At 33.0% G+C, this 21352-nt stretch overlaps 1 pseudogene; it reads left to right on the top strand.

Moving 5' to 3' along the window:
* Positions 1–3299: 3299 nt before the first annotated feature.
* On the top strand, positions 3300–5299 carry LOC123824914 (annotated as a pseudogene).
* Positions 5300–21352: the final 16053 nt, after the last annotated feature.

Below are 21352 nucleotides of genomic sequence, written 5' to 3' on the forward strand. Positions count from 1 at the left end.
TGGACAATAAGAAAGACAGTTTGCTTTATATTATCATTCTTTATTTGATGCACACACACACACACAGAAAGCCTGTGCACAGAAAGGCAGCTATGTGAAATGTTAGAAAGCTTCTCAATTTGGAGTTACACTCAACCTGCCTAAAACATTAAAAAAATTGCAGAAAAATTTCTTTCTTCTCTTTGACATTTTAGACAGTTATGTGGCATTCTAATACAAAATGATTTAAAACCACAAGTCAGTTTTATAATGATTACTCCAATAGTGAATTGGATAATCAAAGCCACCTGGTGCTTTGATTAGGAGCAGAATCCGGAACTCACTGTAAATTAAAATCACAGTGTATATTTAAGTTAGACCTTAAAGAAGCAAGATTGAAACCTTGGACTTGACTAATGCAGTTTGGTGAAAAAGAAGCTTATATTATAATTGAGTAAACTTTCAATTAAACCTATTTTATATAGGGTAGGAATGCATTTAGATTACCTGTATGACAAATTACAGCAATCTTATTCCCCTGTCAGGTGAGTGTTGACCATGTGTATCAGTTAGCTTTTGCTGTGTAACAAACCTCTGCATATCTGTAGTTTAACAATCACCTATTTAACTTGTGATTCTGTGATTTGGCATTTGGTCTAATCTTATCTAGGCAGTTCTTCTTATCTCAGTGGGGTTCATTCATGTGTCTGAGCTCAACAATATAGCCAGTGAGAAATGCTTATGTGGAATGACTGCAGATGGGAGAATGTTTCACTCTCCATCACCCCTTGCTCTTCAGCAGGCCAGTTGGAACTTGTATACATGACAGCTGGGCAGAGTGGAAGTGACTGGACTCCTGAGCCCTAGGCTCAACATTGGCATTCGGTCACTTGTACTACATTCTATTGGCCAACCAAATCCAAAGCCACATTCAAAGGGCATGAATATAAGAGGACTGAAGGATTATGGCCAGTGTTTCAATCTGCTATACCACACTGGGAAACAAATTTTGTTGATGAGGTCGTTCTCTTGATAATGAAGTGTCCTACAAACAAAAGTAGGCTTCAGAAAAGGGAGGCATATGTATTGCTCTTCCAATTTCCAAAACATTTTTCAGTGTCACTTCTGGCTCAACATAAGTCTCTGCTATGACTCCTCTGTGAGATTTCTTTCCAACCGCCTTAGGCTGCTGTTTAGCATTCTACATTTTCATTAGTTTAATTTGTTTAATATCCAAGTCTTCCACTGAAATATTTTTAAGTATGTCCTTTCTACTCTCCAAAAGTTGATTCCCTGAGAATCTTTTATGAAAAGATTTATAAAAATTATTGTGTGTTTTTCATATGGTGTTTTCATGTAGTATTCTCAGACTTATTTCATACTTTGAGTTATATTATCTACATCTAATGTTTTTCCTGCATAAGACTCACTGTCTTGAAAATGTTTTCTATAAAAAGCTACACTTGTTACTTGCATTTTAATTTACTTAAAAAGTGCATGTGTGTGTATATATATATTTTGTTGATATATACAATACATATATTAGATGTGTTTTATTTTTATTGTATTGTATTGTATTTATTTATTTTTAGAGAACTTGGAAAAGGAGAAGAAAAAGAGAGAGAGGAACATCAATGTGTGGTTGCCTCTTGCACGCCCTCTACTAGGGGACTGGCCCACAATCCAGGCATGTGCCCCGACTGAGAATTGAACTGGTGACCCTCTGGTTTGCAAGCCCACACTCAATCCACACCAGCCAGGTCAGATGTGTTTTAAATATTTGTTGACAGTGATTATTTTGTTATTTTCCTATCTTCATTATAATACCCTGTAGGACAAGGATAACATTGTTTCCATAGTAGCATTTATACAGTTTACTCCTCTAAGTATCTATCAATAATTGTTTTTGGAGCTAAATTGTTACATCATCTCTCTCTGTTTATATGTATGTGCATACATCTGTACATATTAAATACATACATATATGTATGCATACACCTATATATTATACATGTGTGAGTAAATGTGTGTGCATAGATGATTATATAGATAAATAAAAATAGGTAAATATTATTGACACAAATTACCCATTTGAATGTCACATGTAATAACCAACATTCTTAAAATTTCAACATATTCATAAACTCATAAGATATTTTATTTTTCTCTTTTCACACTTGTATATTACTGATTAACAGCAATCAGTTATATATGTGCATAACTGTGTCCATGGTAAAGTTTGAAAAAATGTTTCTGGTAAGAATGACATTCCGAATGATATTCTGATAAAATTTACATTCTGAAATAGGGAATTAATATAGGACAAAGAAATGTGGAATGAAAGCAATAAGAATCTTGAGCATTAGTTTACTGGTTTAAGTATTTTTAATTCAATGTTCCATTCATAAATGAAAATGAGAATGAAATTCCTCTAGATTCTGCCATAAAAAACTATCTTTAGCTATTTTTGAATCTATGTAACAACAGAATATCGATATTATAATAGTCCTAACTTATTGTACTTCAAAGCAATAGCAGTTCAAATATTAAATTCCTTCACAAGTGAGAGATATTAATATATTTGTTTTAAGATTGGAAAGGAACCCTATTTTATCTTTATGATTTGTAGTCACATGTCTCTTGTCGCTTAAACTGTAACCATTGTGTCCTTCAGAGATACTGACAGAGTAGTTGCTAAGAGCAGAAGCTCTTGTGTCAAATGATCCTGGAGTTAGATTGGTGTTCTACCACTTTAATATTTGGGGGGTGAATTGGTTAATAAAATTATATTGGTTTTAAGTGTATAATTCTATGACACATCATCTAGATATTGCATTGTATGCTTTTGATACAATGCTTTTGATAATAAGATACTGTCTTGTGCTCCACTTTCTCATTTGCAAAATATGAGTAAGAATCACACCTATTTTGTTGGTTATGGATAAATGAAAAAATGCATACATTATAAAAATGGTGAAGACAATACAACTCAGGATGATGGTACAAACATCAGATGAACTCTCCTAACTTGTTTGTGTACCATTGTGTGCGTGTCATAGAAAAAAAACAGCAAGTTTTTCTTAGGCTTTTTTCAAATGTGAAAAATGAGTATTAAAAATAAGTACTTCCTGGTATTATGCATGTACAGTAATAAAATAATATTATGCATGAGCCTAGAATGGTTAGCTTCCTAACAACAACAAAAAAACTCTTACAGCCAAATTATAGTAGTAGACTGTATTAGCAGGATATGTAGTGGGGACAAGGTTAAGCGACCATGAACAGTCCATGGCATGCACCATAAATATCCATGTGCCACAATGGCCATGAGAGTTGGAGCATGGTATGTGGTATGTTTGGACAGAAACACACATGTGGATAGTACCATAAGTGGGTATATGTTCTGCCATTTTAAAAATGAAAAATCCACATTCACAGACCTAACATGTCCAAGGGCATCCAATAGGTCTCCTGATTTCAAAATTCATGATATTTTCCCTCCACTACCTACTTTTTCTCTTATACACACACACCCCTCAGTTAAAATATTTTTGTCTGAAGCAGATATAAACAGAACACTTTTAGTTTAACATCTTGTGACCACTGATCTCTATCTTATGGTGCTGATCTATTTTTACCTATCAGTTTATGACAAAAGAAATAATTGAAATGCTTTTAAAGTAAACATTTTAAGGAAGCTTTGGTCATTTATAAATCAAAAACATCTACATTATATTTATAAACTCACATAGGATAGAAACTTCTATCACCCCCAAATTATAGCCCATTTGTATAGCAAAGAATTTACAGGACTTAATGTAAACTTCTATATACTCAAATTATTTCTTAATTGCATTTTAATAAGAAGTCCTGTCAGGTACTTTTAAGTGTTGTATGAAAGAGTACATCTTTTCTGTTTCTCAACATTATTTTTGCTTCTGTATTGTTTAATTAGTATAAGAAATCTCAAGACAGTCATGTATATAAATGCCTGTATTTTGTGGAAACCTCCAACTTCTCTAGGCAGACCAGTCTTCCTTTACTACCCATGCCCCCAGTACACTGAGCAAAGATTTCTGTCTCCTCACCAGTGAGCTCATCATGTCCTCCTCTTATTTCCCTGCTTCTCTGCAGCCTCCTTTTGGTTCTAACCGGAGCCAAAGTGTTACAGCCACTTATAATCAGCCCCCAGGTAGCTTCCTTGTCTCCATGTTATCATCACAGCATGATGACAGCAACAACAACATTCTTCCACTGTGGACTTCAACAATCATCAGTAAATGATAAGCCATCCCAAACTGCAAAAGCTATAGCCGAGACTCCTGATCATGATACATGGGACCAAAAAAAGAAGACCCAATTGGAGAGAAAGCTGAAATATAAGGACAGCTCTCTTCATAATGGAAATCAATACCTAACATTTAAGGAGATGCTGTCTTGTAATCTGCTGTGTCAAGCTCCTATGACAGTGAGGCATGACATTTACCACAACACAACTCAGAACATGAACAACTGCAAGTTACTGTGCCACCAGAAGTAGATCATCCCCAAAGGGAGATGTGAATGATCAGGCTGCAACCCAGGAGAAGTATCACCCACCACATTTCATTCAGTACCAGAGAACATGTCAACTGAAGAAAGACAATCGGCAGAATGGACTTCAAAGTGAGTGGACAGCCAACTCTGATGTGCCCTGCTATGGGGACCAGTTTAATCAGATGATTTTCACAAAATGATAGTGTCTTACAAGGGTTTTCATTCACTCATCTTTAAAGGGGCCAGATCTTCAGATGCTGGGACTCATGCATGTGTTGCCAACAACACAAATGGAGAAGCTGTGCAGCTGGACATCCTTGCAAGAAAACATGGAGAAATACCAATATTTATTGCAAACCTCAGAGAAAAAATGTGTTTGAGGGATACTCAGTAAAGCTAAAATAGCATACCAGATCTCAGCTGGATCTCTACCACAGCTGATCTGGAAAAGAAATAGCAAAATGGTACAATTCTACTATGACCATGATAACTCTAGATTTGTTACTTTATTGATAAAAGGTGTAAACAAGAAAGATGTGGAGTGATAAACTACTGTCTGTATTTAATGAAGCAAGTGACCACCTGTTATATGATATTAGATGTTACAACTCCTTCAAACCAGATTTTTCCAATTCCTAAGCAGTTACATGTTCAACCAAGTTTCAGAAAATATTTAGCATTCACTAGGAAAGGTTTGGATGTAAAACAAGCTCTTAACCCAGAAGGAGACTTTCAGCATCTGGCAGCTCAATCTAGACTCTATAAAACTGAAAAATTTATATAAATTTACCAACATTAGAAAACACAACTGCACTATTAAAAACATATTTGATTAATGATTTAAAATAAATCTATGGCTACACCAACACATTGTGACCTTAATGAGGTTATACTGGATTGGCCAAAACATTTGTTCCTTTTTTTTCTTCCTCAGATGGCTTTAGTAGTACTTAGTTGTCTTTAATTTCCTTCAAAATAATTTTGTTAAGTTATATCATGACAACTGTCACATCAGTGTGGATTTTAAAAAACATCAAAATTGCTCTGGTGCTGCATATCTCAGTGGATTGAGCGCAGGCTGCGAACCAAAGCATCGCATGTTCAATTCCCAGTCAGGGCACATGCCTGGGTTGCAGGCCACAGCCCCCAGCAACCGCACATTGATGTTTCTCTCTCTCTCTCTCTCTCTCTCTTTCTCCCTCCCTTCCCTCTCTAAAAAAAATAAACTAAATCTTTAAAAAAAGATAAAAAAACATCAAAATTGGTGAATTTTTCTGTAGCCATTTTGATATTGATGATGGAAGAAAATACACAATATTTTCAGCATTTTATGCTTTATTACTTCAAGAATAATAAAAATTCAACTGAAAGGCAAACAATTATTTGTGCAGTGTATGGAGAAGGTGCTGTGACTGATTGAAGGTGTCAAAAGCAGTTTTCAAAGTTTCATGTTGAAGATTTCTCGATGAATGATGCTCCACAGTCAGTAGACCAGTTGAAGTTGATAGCAATCAAATTAAGATGTTAATTAGAACAGTCAATATTATGCAACATGGGAGACAGCCAACATACTCAAAATATCCAGAACAATAAAGTTATTGGTGAAAATAAGAAATATGTCTTTTATTTTACAAAAAAACTAAGTGAAATTTTTGTCCAACCCAATATAACTGATATACCCATACAAACATACACATTTGAGAGCTGATTATACATGTGTATGTGTACAATAATATTTAAAATATTAAATAGAAGTGGTGAAAGTGGATCTCCTTGTCTTGTTCCTGATCTCAGTGGGACAGCTTTTAGTTTTTGCCCATTGAGTATGATGTTGGCTGTAGGTTTTTTGTATATGGCCTTTATGATGTTGAGTAATGCTCCCTGTATTCCCACTCGACGGAGTGTTTTTATCATAAATGAGTGCTGTACTTTATCAAATGCTTTTTCTACATCTACTGATATGATCATGTGATTTTTTTCTTTCCTTTTGTTTATGTGATGCATTACATTTATTGATTTGCAAATGTTGTACCATCCTTGCATCCCTGGGATGAATCCATTTGGTCATGGTATATGATCTTTTTAATGTATTGCTGGATGTGGTTTGCCAATATTTTGTTGAGGATTTTAGCATCTGTATTCATCAGCGATGTTGGCCTGTAGTTTTCTTCCTTTGTAGGGCCTTTATCTGGTTTTGGAATTGGGATGAAGCAAAATACAATCAGAGACATTGAAATAAAGAACAAACTGACAGTAACCTGAGGGGATGGGGGAGGGAGAATAGGGGATAATAGGAGAAGGGCTATCAAGGAACATGTATAAAGGACACATGGACAAAGCCAAAGGGGATAGGTTTGAGGGTGGGAAGTGGGGATGGGTGACACAGGTAGTGTGGTGGGGTGAAAATGAAGACAATGTACTTGAATAACAATTTAAAAAATAAAAACTCAAATGTAAAATAAAAAATATTCAAAACATTAAACTTTTATGTTAAAAACTATAAGTGTATATAATAATATTTATATTTTGACCCTTGTACATTTTAGTTACTTCTCTGGTTTGTGAGGCCAGTAGAAACTCTGGGTTTCTAATTATACAAGAGTATATTTAAATGTAAGATTTTAACATTTAAGTCCTGAACATTTAACAATTGCAGATTATGAATTAAAATCAACTTTTTAAAAACACATATAACACTTCCAGTACAGTTTACTGGTACTGCTTTTTAAATACTGTTTAACCCATTTTCTGTTTTACTTACTAACATAGTAGAAATTGAGTGTTCCATAGTTTTATTTCAAAAAAGAATAAAATTTCAAATATTTAAAACAAATAATAACAGCAACAAGAACATGCATTATCTCTTACATCAAAACAATTAGCTATTTATCTAAGTATCTAAGTGATTTTGTTAGGGACAAATATCCCTCAAATGGAATTTTTAATTGTAATGTTTTCTCTGAATCTGAGTTGTGTCTGCTTTCAACTTTATTCATAATTTTTCTACTACTTCCTACTACTATATTTTCTATCAGACTAATTTTATAAACAAAGTATATTTTAGAGAGCTTTCTACACTGTAGATTTCAAGTTAAGAAAGCTAACAATGAACTTCAGGAGGAGACTAATGGCAGTCAATTAGACATCATCTGATTCTTATATTTGCTGACTCTTAAAGTCATTATATCAAATGCCAGCCTTATTATTGTCTGCAAAAATGATATATGGTTGACTTGTTGAAATCAAAATATACATATTTCACTTTAATTTATAATTCAAAATGATGCATAACGAACATAATGTACATTTTAGCTGCTAGGAGAGAAGGTGAATAACGTTTTAATGTTTTAATGGTTAGACATTATGATGCTTCTCATTTATTATCTTATCGGGCTCTCAAAAAGTCTTGCAAGATAAATGTCATCCCCACTTTACAGATGGAAAACCAAGACTTAGAAAACTTAAGTCTCTTGTTCAACAAAACACATCTCTCATTGGAAGAGCTAGGATTGTTTTTTACCTGGCATGATTAAAAAATGAATGTTAAAGTCCTGGCCGAGCAGCTCATTTGGTTAAGTTATTATGTGATCCAATGGATGCATAAATAAGTGGAACAACAAACTGATGTTTCTCTTTCTCTTTCTAAAATCAATAAAAAATAAAAATGAAAAAAGTTAATGTTCTGATGTCATGAAGTCCTCTTATGACAAACTTAAAATGTTATTTGGGTTCTTAAAGTCGTATTTTCAAAATACAGTTATACTAGTTCTAGCTAAAATTCAAAGGGCATTAACAACCAGGTGACTTGTGCAAACTCAATGTTTTGAGTCGTATTTATAGATAACTTATGAATCTATCCATTGCATCATGAAAGGCAAGATTATCTGTTACATTTCATTTGCATACAGTACAAAACTAATAAAGTGATTTTAAAGTGTCTTTTCCTCATGTTTTCTTTTATGTGAAATAGAAAATCATATTTCTCAAGTCAAAGTAGATGAAGTTCAAGCCAGGTGAACAAGGCCAGCACCACAGACAAGGAGCTTTATTAGATTTTTCCAGAGCCTTTGTAAGAATTGTTAAATGTTTCCAAAGTGACCAGAATCTTCAAATAAAGATGAAATGGACAGAAGTTAGTATTAAAAGAAATCTTCACGATGATTAATGTTAAGCTCATTTTCAACTAAGAGTTCAATCTAAAAACTGAATTTCAAGATTAGCTTAATATTTGAGCTATTATGTAATATATTATATTTATTATAAATAAGTAAAAATTTTGATGAGATTCTTCTCCATTTATAACATAAACATGGGTTTAAAATGAATAGCTTCTATTAAATCCTGTGCTACTCTCAGAAATATATAAGAAATAATTAAGTAATACAGATGGCAATAGGATATCTCTTCCTCAATATAAAACACTTGCATCATTTTTATTTTCATGTGCATTATAATTTTTGAAATTTGCATGTTAAAGTTCTGAGCAGCTCAATTATTTATTTACAAATTATTTTTAATGGGAAAAATTACTTTTCTCAGAAATCTTAGTTTTTTATTTTTATTGAATGTTTTTATAGTATATAGTTTGTTCCTGTCTGTGGTTAGCTTCATTTTTTTCAAGTCTTTGAAAGGATGTGGGCAAATGAATTTTAACCAATGTAAATTTATGGTTGATTCACTATAGCCATTACTTCCTTATGTAGTTGGCCTCTGAGAGTATTATTTGAAAAGAGAAATCCATTACATTCGACTACAAATCATGTCATGTGTAGACATATTTCCATTACCATTTATCCCTCTTATACATTCTTCCACCTCCACCCATTCCTCTCCCCTCTTAAAAATATGACCACACTGTTGTTTGTGTCTATGAGTTCTTTTCTTTTTATTTTCTTTTTTGCTAGATCCCTACACTCTCAACCCGAAACCCTGCCTCAGAGCTGGACATACTTACCTTTATGTCACCTAATTTGTATATTAAGCAAAATATTAAATGGTTGTATTAGTTTATTACTTTTGGTTCTTTTCAAAATTCAATCTTTTTTATTTAATTAACAGGATTCTATATTTTCTTTTCCTTTTTTTTTCTATTTTTTCTTCCTTTCTTATGTCTTTCTTTTTGTTCATGAATGGATACACAATTCTAAGGATATTTTTAGAATGATAATTTTAGTTCACTAATTTCTTTTATAACTTGCTGTGCAAATGGTAATGCCAGAAAAAACCTTAGTAATGAAAGTGAGAGGCCTATAATCACTGAGGTTGAATCTAATCACAGACTACTGTGAAGCATTTTGTCCTGATGCTGTGTATTTATAGGTAAATGAATTAATAGGCCTTGATTTCATGGATATCAATTTTGGGATATAGGGTGTACAATGGTGCAATATTAAAAGATGGAAGATAACCTAAACAGTTCATATGCCCATTTAATATCATTTAGTTTCATATGTATTTCAATATCAAAGTTGATGTGTTTTATTAACCAATGTCATAACCCCTGAATCATCTGCTAACCTTCTGCTACAATCTTTTCCACAGGGTTATCATTTCTAGTACTATAATAATCATCTATGGGTTCTGAGAAATATCTTTAAGTTATAAATATGACAAACTAAGTCGTGGGGAATGGGAGACAATGTAATTTAATGGATCAGTGAACACTGAACATAAAACTTAGTTTTTTAAATTACCCTCTTGAGTTTCTTTTAAAGTTTATGAAACCATGTCTACATACATCTGTTAGAAAAATGAATGGTTTCCACAAATTACATTCTGCAAAACCTTGACCCATTTGAAAAATTTGTGTGCTCTTTGACCCCACATTACCTTTAATTTATTTGACCTCTCCTCCCTTTATTCTCATGAGAATAAATTCTTAAATTTATTCCAATGTAATGTTATAGGTGCTTTAATCTGTATTTATATCACTGTATTTATAGTTATTTATGTATCTTTTGTCACATTTTTCAGAGCATTCTGAGATGAGGACTTTATTTCATTTTTTGAGTATTTATTTATTATACGCTGAAATGTGCCTGAAAAATTTTTAAAATTTTTCCTAAATAAATTATTTATAATAGTAGCTCAGTTAATATTTGTTGAATTGACTCTATCCCTTTCTTTCTTATTGAGAAAATTATTTGAAATTGAGAACATTTGACTACAGTGGCTATAAGTGTTAGATAAGAGATAGCTTACTTTTAAGGGAACACTTTCTCTAGCCTATCATTTGAGATAGTAACTCCACATATGCTTTTTTTCCTTGAAATTTTGAGTCACTTCAGTTCTATGACAGACATTTATTTGCATAAATTATGGGCATTTTCTTCTTCTTTATTAACACCAAGCCATATTTGTGAGGGCAGCAATGTGTCTGGATAAGTTTCCTAATTTCTCAACTTTTCTTACAACTAAGGGTAGCCTGCTAGGTATTATTGCCATTGGGATGTAAGTAGGAACTGTTAGAACTCATGAAATCATTTTAAAGATAGACAGTCAGCTGGTTTGGGTTCATGCTTCTTGTAGTTAAAGGTATTTGAGTAAGAAGTTAAAAGCTTACAGTAAGAAATTGCCATGTTATTCCTAACCTACCCTAAATGCTTATTGGTAAACCAAGTGAACCTAGTTGAAGTAAAATATGTTTATATTTCATGAAAGTAAATAAGAAAAAAGTTGTAGTAAATACTGCATTTAATTAAATGAAAAATTGCAATATATATTTTATGGTTAAAATATATTTCTAAATAATTTCAGTTTGATTTAGTTTTTAATTTTATTTATTTATTTTTGGAGAGGGGAAGGAGGAAGAGAGGGAAACATCAATGTGTGGTTGCCTCTTGCATGCTCCCTATTGAGGGACCTGGCCTGCAACCCAGACATGTGCCCTAGACTGGGAATCTAACTGGTGACCCTTTGGTTCACAGGCCCACGCTCAATCCACTGAGCCACGCCAGCCAGGGATGATATAGTAAAGATAGTATTAGGAGAGAGGAGTATTTTCATTTATGTTTTTATGATATTTGATGATAAAATATCTCATATTCTTAAAAATATTAATGATAATATTTAATAATACAGACTCACAAATAACAGAATATATATTAGAACATATTTAAAATGAATATATAATATTTAGTTTATTGAAATAGTCTAGCATAACTAATGTCAAAAGGATAAAAATTAGTGATTTTTTAACAGAAGATAACTAATAAAGCACTAATTGCCATCATGAAATTAAATTGTGCAAAATATTACAATGGAGAAGCTATTCCAGTAGTTGTATGGAACTGAGACTATTATAGCAATAGTAAATTTTTAAATACCTTAAGAATGGAAAGGAAACCATATAGGTATATTAGATACTGTGCAAAACATGGAGGGCACAGTTGACTCTCTCAAACATCCCAAAGAGATACTGTACAATTATAAAAGATGTCCTGTGATGAAAGTTTTACAAATTCCTCTCTTAACCCTATCCAGTAAATGAATCTATTTGTCTAGTCTAGCAGAAAGGCCTCTACATTGTTTGAACCTATTGTCATATAGGAAATATAAATGAGTCTTTTTTCTCATAATAAACCATTCTGAAAGTTATAAACAATTTTGGTCTCAAATATATTGTTTCAAAAATCTGAATTCATTTTCTATTAAAAAATTAACCCATTCTATTCAGCCAATGTACCCTCCAAATAACTTTCTAAACATGAGACCAATAAAGGACTATAAAACTTCAAAAGAATATTTTTATTCTAGGCTTATACATAATATGAACTGTCATTTGAATTTGCCCATCATACTATCACCAAGAAATCATCAATAGGTAGTCTCTAGTTTCTTCATGGATTATTTAATAAAGATTATGTACTGTTCTTAATTTTAAATTATTCAAATAATCCATTTGCCTATTGGTTTCTACACCCTGTTTTTACTCTCTTTTTCACATGCTATGACTCTACCTATTTGAAGAGTTGTCATGCTTCCTCAGAAGACTCTATATTCTTAAGGAAATCTCAAACATTCACCCCAAAGATCTAGAATGTAAAGAGGATTTATTTTTTTTATTTTTGTAGAAAATGTTTAATTATTACTAATTTTTTATTCTTCAAGTACAATTGTCTCCATCTCCCCTCACTGTTCTCCCCCACCCCACCCAACCCCACCTCCCACCCTCATGGATCCTTCATGCATGTTTTTGATGACCCTTCCCCTTATTTTCCCCATTATCTCCCTCCCTCTTCTCCTCTGGCTACAGTCAGATTGTTCTTTATTTCAATGTCTCTGGTTCTATTTTGCTTGTGTTTTTTTTGTTGATTAGGTCCCACTTATAGGTGAGATCACATGGTATCTGTCTTTCACTGACTGGCTTATTTTGCTTAGCATAATGCTCTCCAGTTCCAGCCATGCTGCTGAGAAAGGTAGGAGCTCCTTCTTTCTTTCTGCTATGTAGTATTCCTTTGTGTAAATGTACCACGGTTTTTTTGATCCACTTATTTACTGATGGACACTTTGGTTGCTTCCAGCTCTTGACTATTGTAAATTGTGCTAGTATGAACATTGGCGTGCATAGGTTCTTTTGGATTGATGTTTCAGAGTCCTTAGGGTATAATCCCAACAAAGGAATTGAGGGGTCAAAAGGCAGTTCTATTTTTAGTTTTTTGAGACCAAGTATTTTTTTTCCACAGTATTCCCAGTCTGCATTCCCACCAGTCTGCATTCCCACCAACACTGCACTAGGGTTCCCTTTTCTCCACAACCTTTCCAGAAGCTGTTTGTTGATTTGGTTTTGATGGCCATTCTGACCGGTGTGAAATGTTAGCAATGGCTTTTTGGAACAAATATGTATTGTTAAAACGTTTTTTAAAGTATATGCCCTCCCATTTTTAAGACTAGAAAACTATTCATGCTTACAGTTGAGTACTTGAGCCCAAATGTGGTACTTCACATGAAATGCAATTTTGTTTTTTGAAAACTCTAAATTCTTACTCTTGCCAGCACATGGAAAACCTTCAATAAATATTGCTTAGCAGAGAAATGAATAGGTGAAGGAACATAAAAATACATTAGTTTTCTATGACCACTTCTAGAAAAAACCAAGTTGGCTTCCCTTCATATTTGCAACTCTTTCTAAAGAGAAGAATATTTTAAATTATTCATTACAGAATTCTCTTTGAGAACAATGAAAATTTCAAAATTTGTTTTTTGAAGGTTACACTCTATTTCTATCAGGGTTATTTTTCTTCACCTCCAGTCTTCCATTCCATTTCTTTATCTCTCCCATTCCATTTTTTTCCTCTTAGTTCACTGACCTCAGTTCAGGTATCTTATCTCTAGATAATAATAATCTTGTGTGAATGTAATTGGCCCAAATCAATGTGTTTAGATCCATGTGTCTGTTTCTTAAGGCCCTCTGTTCTAATTTGGACTCAAGCTCCCCCAAATATGATTTGTTACTTTCTTCAAAGCTTCATGAATATCCTTCTGGACAGAATAGTCAGAAATAAAGTGGGACCTGGGGAATTAAATATGTTCTTTCTCTAGTTTTCTTTAGTCACAGCATTTGTCCCAAGCTGTAGACAGATGAATTCCTTATGTTTCTGCTTTCCAGGAGGGTAACTCATTACACACTTCAGCTTTCTAATTAATTTTCTTATATGTTAATGATCATCATCTATCTTGTATCTGAGACATTCACTATGTCTTTCTGTGTTCATTCAAATTGCTCAGCCTTGATATGATGCCATGGCAGGTTTCTCATCAATAGCAGGAATACAGCATGTAGCAATAATACCTCCTGATTACTCCTACATCATGATTGCATTTCTCTTTCTCTCTCCTCTTTTAATTCAAATAGCCTTTGGTTTTTCTCCAAACTCCTATTTTTGACATGTCAACATCACTTCTAATAATTTTTTAACATGGTGTACTTCTTTATTGCTTTATGTTTTTTTCTGTTTTCAACCTATTCTTTGATAGCTTACATTTTCATTCAATATATGTATTATCAACTAAATAAAAGTTTTTGTATGTGTGTGCACATTCACTGACTGATCAGATGAATTTATTTATTTAGCATTTAATTTGTTTAATAATCTTGATTGAACACAAACTGTGTGTAAGAATTCTACAAAGTCAGAGACATAAAAATAAAAATGACAAAATTCCTGACTTCAGTTATCTATTACAAGAAGATGTAAAATTTGAACAAGCATAATATGTGTGTTTCTGTCTGTTAAAAGAATATTTCCTTTCCATTCTAGATCTTATTCTTATTTTATTGACTTGACTCAGTTTTAGTATAAACTCTTGGAACCCAATTCTCTCTCAGACTGAGTTTGATGATCAACATTTTTGGTCTGGCAACTACCCATACATAACATAGCTAAGCTATTTATCATGAAATATAATGTCTGTCTTCCTTGTCCATCCCCTCAGGGCCTTGGGATCCTGAATGCTTAATACATCTTTGTAGTCCCAGTGCTTAGAATGCATAGGAGATACTCAATACATTACTTTAAAGTGCTCCAATGAGGGAATGACTATGTGCTGTAATAAAGGTTTTATGTACACACCATTAGGAAGATGGATGAGTTATTTTCATTCACACAATATTTTTGGTTTGCTTTTTATTGGAGTGAATTCTTTATTTAACTCATGATCATATTTTTATTTGTCCATGTTAAATTTAAGAAGTATCTTTATCAAATTTAAGGAATGTATTTTGTGGAATACAGTTTTAAGGATGATTTGTATTCTTCTTCTTAGAGTTATAACATGTTCTAACTGAATTAATTCTTAGAGATTTTTATATTCTTGTATTATTCTACCAAATTATGATTTAAATTAAATTGCTACATTTACAATTACATGAGCTCCACCCAAATAAAAGTCTCTCTGTAGTTAAGTGGGATTTGTGACTTCCAGTCAAAGTCTCATCTCACATTAATATTATCATATTAATTTCCATCTAAGAGAATCCTTTTAGAAATTCTCATACTAAACCCTTCAGATAATCACCAGGCTCATCCCACCTTGTCCTGAATTGTATAAGTGTTTCTTGCATATTTTATATCCCACTAACAGCATTAAGATGCTGGCTCAAGCTTAACTTGTTGCTACTCATTATTCTAAATATCCATGTGGGATGTGCTTTTGTCATTTTCTGTCAATGAGGTAGGTATCTGAATAGAAGGGCCCAATAAATATAAAGGGCTACATGGTCTGATATTTGTAGAGATCAGAATGAAAAGTTGCTAGGATGAACCATTAGTTTTAGCTCTTTATGAAAATAAATCAAAAATGTATTTTAATTTCCAAGATTTAATTTTATCACTTAAAGAGTAAGTAATGAGCAAAGGAAAATGATTCTGATTCATCCCAAAATTCAGTCATGCCCCAGATTTAAAAAAGAAAAATATTAAGATAAAAGATCTCTTTTTGTGTCTATCCTCTTCAAATATTTTAGTTACATATCTAAATATCATCATTTGCAAAATGAAGTATCTGGCTATCCTGAAGCTATCACTGAATTAACCTAGTTTCTGCCTTGCTACATTTGAAAATCAATATCTAAGTTAAGAATCAGTAAAGAAAGGTAACTTGAGCCCTTGACAGAATGATTTTCATTAGCTCAAAGGTCTGAAGGCACTACTGGAATAGCAACAATTCTTGAGCACATGATTTACTTGTTGGGTACTGGGACTTTTTTCCTGCTATCGCTCGTCCCTTGAGAAAGTCAATAGTATTTTAAGAGCAAGACTGCAGGAGTGTTAAATTACACATTAGATTAAGGAGAAGAGCTGATGCAAATAGATTGCGCACATGTCTAATTCTTTATCTAGCTCTGAGCACAATGTTCTACCTGGCAGAAATGGGAAATTATGTTTGAGGACAATTAAACATTTTCTGCTGCCAGATAAATTATGAATTAATAGGATAAAGTGCTACAGAGCATGTTCCTATCTTGAGATTTTCACAAATATAAGACTCAATAAACTTAGGCAGATTTTGTATTCTTTTCATTACAAATAACCATGAATAAATATTTCTTTCTAAAATATTATTAGTCTTCCTGACCTATTGCCTCAAAAATAACACTAATATTCATAGCATTACTAATAGTAAAAATTTAATTACACTATAGAGTACCTTTCTTTATGGAAAAATTACATGAAGGCATATTTTTAGCTTATGACATTTTGTTTGATAAATTTATAAGTAGGATATTTATTTATTCATTTGAGTCATAAATTTTAGTAATAAGTTCTATTTTTAGGCTATATTATTTCATTTTTAATACTGATAAGTTTCATATTTTCATCTGTAATGGGATGTGTTTTAAAGACAATGAAGCAATTTGAGGGAAAGAGAATATCTCAATGGAGTTAAAATGATAATTTTTATCAATATGCATTCACAAGCACTTTCCAGTTCATCTCCTGTAACTACTCAAACATTTCTCTCTTCCCTAAATATTATTTCATTTCTGCTAATTTTCCATAAATCTTATCTAACATTTGCAGACACATGCACATACATGCAGCAAATTCCTTTAGGATAAAAAGGTAAATTTTTAGTTAAACTTTAACTATAAAAATATTATCCTCTTTTTTATTTGCTAAGGGAATATAAATCACATTTTCAAGTATATCACTTGACAAGCATTGACAAGTGATACATCCAGTATATAATTTATTTTGAAAATATTTTAAAATGTCAAATTAACAAGGAAGTAAAGTGACGCTCAGATCTAGTTTTGGTGGAATTTTATAAAGCTGCCAATATTGGATAACTTTTGACTTACAAAAATGGTAGATTTACTTTATTTAAAGTAAATAAATATCTTTATATTTAGGGGAAAATAAATAATATTTCTCAAATAATAAGAGACCCTAGTAATTATGATTTACGGATTTTTCCCATTTTTCAGAAAGTATAATGTTACCATTGCAATGCGAAATATACTTTATACCCTCTTTTGCTATAAAAGTATTCCAACATTTAGATGGAAAGTTTGCCTATCTAAAGAAAACTTTCAGTTACCATTTTGAGACATTTTCCAAGGCAGCTTGGTATAGAAGAAAGGGCTTGGTCTCTGTAACCAGGGAAAGACAGGATAGGATACTTTTTTTTGCCATTTTCTAACTTTCTTCCTCCATAATCTTGACCTCTATGAATAGCATCATCTCCATTATTTGGTAAAAAGAATTTTTCTCTCTGATTAAAAGTAATAGCAGGCATACAATGCCTGGCCCCAAGCCAATGTGTTCTTCATGCAGGCCATACTTTCCATCAGATATTGCTTGGGGAAGCTAGAAATGATCTGCATATGGCTCTCTTTACAATAAAATACAGATAGCATTCTCTAAGCAGCACTTTTTGTTTAATTTCCTTTTTTTTATGAAGAGCAATTATCCCTACTGTCACTAATAGCAAATACTGTTGAGTAATCACTATATGCTAATTTCTATATTAAGGCATTATCCAATTTAATCAACACAACAATCTTATGAACTAATTATATCATTTATCATTTTAAAGAAGCAGAAACAGAGGCTTAGAGAGTTGTTTAAACTCTCTCAAGTGGTAGTATCAAAATTTTAGCCCAAAATCACCTGACATAATAGTAACAAGCTCCTAGTCATGATAACATATTCACTTTCTTATCACAATTCAATACCTGAACATAGATGGAGAAAGGATATTTCTTTCAAGAAGCTGTCAAATTCATTAGAAGAGACTAGGATTTGCTTAGTTTTATTTATTCTTTTAGAAATAATAAAAAAATAAATCTATGCAGGTACCACATTTTCATATTCCAAGAAAAATAATGAATTTGAATGTTGCTTGAAAGTTAAAGTATAACAGGCAATCTGTTTAGCCTTACTCAATTTCACTTAAAAGACATAATTTTATTAATAATATGGAGATATAACTAGTTTTAGCTTCAAGGAAAATTGTACCGTGTTTCTAGTCTGTTCTCTAAATAGCTTTCTAAGTAACAGCTGCTGAAGCAATCCTGTGTACGTGTAACTTAACTGCTACACCACTTTGTAAGTCTCCATATCGCTAAATCTTAGGAGCCTGCAGTTTAAAAATTAATCTATGCTATTTGTTTTTATTAGTGCTCGTATCGGGATGTCTTAGAATTTGGCTGATAGATCTCTGTTCAGAAACTATACAATGTCCATATGTTTTGGTTCCCCTAGGTATTAACTTGAATGTGTAACCCTCTGCCCCTAGTTTTCTGAGGAACCAGGATCACAGGGACATTGGGTGTTGCCTAGTCCTGACACTGAGGTGAGACAGAGGCTTCTTTCCCTCTGCCAGTCTAGACTCCTTTCACATTGGCTCTTCTTGGAGAAGTTCCAGACCAATGACTCCAACCCTTCTCTGCTCATGAGTCAACCTTGAGAGTTAAGATAATCTGTCACTGTGCCAACAGAAAAGAAGCAAACTGCAGTATGAGAAAGATGTCTGTGAATCAGGCTAGTCCTGTCATTTGTTAGCAGTGTTCCTTCAGTTTCTTCATCTATAAAGTGATGGTAATAGCATCTGCATTATAGGAGCGTGGTGGGGAAAGATACATGAAGAAGGTAGCAGTATTTATTATATAGATAATAAATGCCAAGTATTTTGATTGTATATGGATTATATCAGTTTTATAACCCCCACATTTGGCAGGTACTATTGTAAGCCACTTTTACAAACAGAGAAGCTGACAATTAGAGCTAGACTCTTTGTTCTCGGTCACGTGCTAGGGAGTAACAGTGGCAGGAATTAGACCAAGTCTTTGAGACTCTAAAGCTAATTTTCCTCATTGCTATGCAGGGCAGTGTATAGCATAGGCAAGCTATTGTTAAACACTGAGAACAAATACTGCATTATTCACAGAGGAAAAAGGATAACAATATCTTTGTTGGCTGTGGAGAGCCTGGAGTCTCTATCAGGGTTGGAGCCAATTACAGAGACCACTGGTCTTGTGAGACATCACTGCCTGAGAGGTTATGGCTCAGGGAAATATTTAAAAGTATAATTTTAGGACACTCCTTATGTAAATTTTGTAATTTATTAATAGAAATTATTTTAAATTTTAATCCAATTTGTTTTTTATGCTTTAATATAACAATCAGATCTTCTTTCAGAGAGTGCCTATTATTAAAAAACAAAACAAAACAGTTTATATTTTTAAGTGGCTGATACCAATAACAGTAAGCCTACCGGTACATATCTGTTACTATGGTAGGTAGTCCACAGTCCCATCATTGCATCTTTTTGTGGCCCTGAGGAATCTATTTTTTGACCCCAACTCCCACAATCTCTAACTTCTCGGATGCTCCCCTTTGTGTTCTGGAAGTCATGAACTTCTAGAGATCACTAAAACTCCTAAGAGTTTTGGACCTTCCTTAAGAATCCGCATTGTTTTCTCTCCGAAGCCTGCTGACGTCAAATGTTTTGGTTATTGTATTTAGTTTCTTCAGAGCACTCAGACCTTGGGATTGACAGTGGAGGAAGAGACCTTTGCATTTCTCATTGATGCCTCTAAGCCATCTCTCCTCCAAAAACAAAAACAAAATCACGCAGCTCTGAATCACATGCCATCAACTATAAATTTGCTAACTATCCCCTTGAGGACCGCCACAGTCTCTGTTCCCAGTGTTTAACAATAGCTCCCCTATGCTGTGCACTGCCCTGCATAGCAAAGAAGAACATTAGCTTTCAGAGCTGGATTGCCATCACCCTGTCCAACTTTAGCCTTGCTATAATTCTTGGTGCTTTTATAGTGCTGTTAGATATGTAGCTGATTCTGTCTCTGGTGTCAGTTCCTCTATGTTTTTCTCTGACTACAGATTTGAATAATCTGGGAGTAATTAAAGATATGAAAGCTCAGGACTCATACTGAAGTTTGTGATCTGCTTTAATTTGTTATAATTTACAAAAGAATCAATAATCAGTGTGATTCACATTATTATGATCAATTATTGCTGCCACGACAATCTCAAATTCAAGAATCCCATTCTTTAAATAACTTTTTTATTCTATCTAGCCTTGTTCTTCTCATGCCCCCACATGAGCAATCTTTTGATGTCCATCACAACCCACCTTTCATTTATGCTGCCAGTTTTCACTTTTTCTCACAAATCTGGTGTCTTCACTTTCCTTCTTTCCAGCTAACATTCTATGGTTCGTTATTAAAATTACTTTTCCCCATTTACCCTCAATTTCCTTACCTCTTTTCATCTCATGTCAATATCTGACAAAATATGAGCTCTAGTTAATTCCATGTTCCCTTTATTTATGAATGAACCTGCCCAATAGACATGGCTAATGAAAATTACAGTTGGTCTCATTTAAAATTTATGAGATCTGAAATATCTTTTGTTTATAGTTATATCACAAGTGCCCAGAGGAGTACTTAGAATATAGAAGGAAGCAATAAATATTTGCTGAATAATATATCAATGTCGAATCATCCATTAGTGTGGCCCAGCAACCTCCCTATTTCCATTGCCTCCTTTCCTAACCTAGTATTTCTCATCCTATTTTTTCTCTGAAAACACTAACAGTTTATTTTCATCCTAACTTTCAGCTAGTGACTTTTCTTATCATTTCTCTGAGAAAAATAGAACAACTACAATGAACATAAGCTTCTACTATTTGTAAACCTAAATACAATGATGGTTAAAAAAAGGACTCTGGAAACTTATCAAGAAAGAATGATGGAATTTTTTAAATATGAAAACTTGAGAAATGCATTTGTAATATATGTAAATGTATATAAATTTAAATAAAAGCATTTGAAAATTGTGCACAGTAGAAATAATAAGCTAAACAGTAG

This window comes from Phyllostomus hastatus, unplaced genomic scaffold (assembly GCF_019186645.2).
Source record: "Phyllostomus hastatus isolate PE091 unplaced genomic scaffold, TTU_PhHast_1.1 phas_contig_58, whole genome shotgun sequence".
Classification (NCBI taxonomy): Eukaryota; Metazoa; Chordata; class Mammalia; order Chiroptera; family Phyllostomidae; genus Phyllostomus; species Phyllostomus hastatus.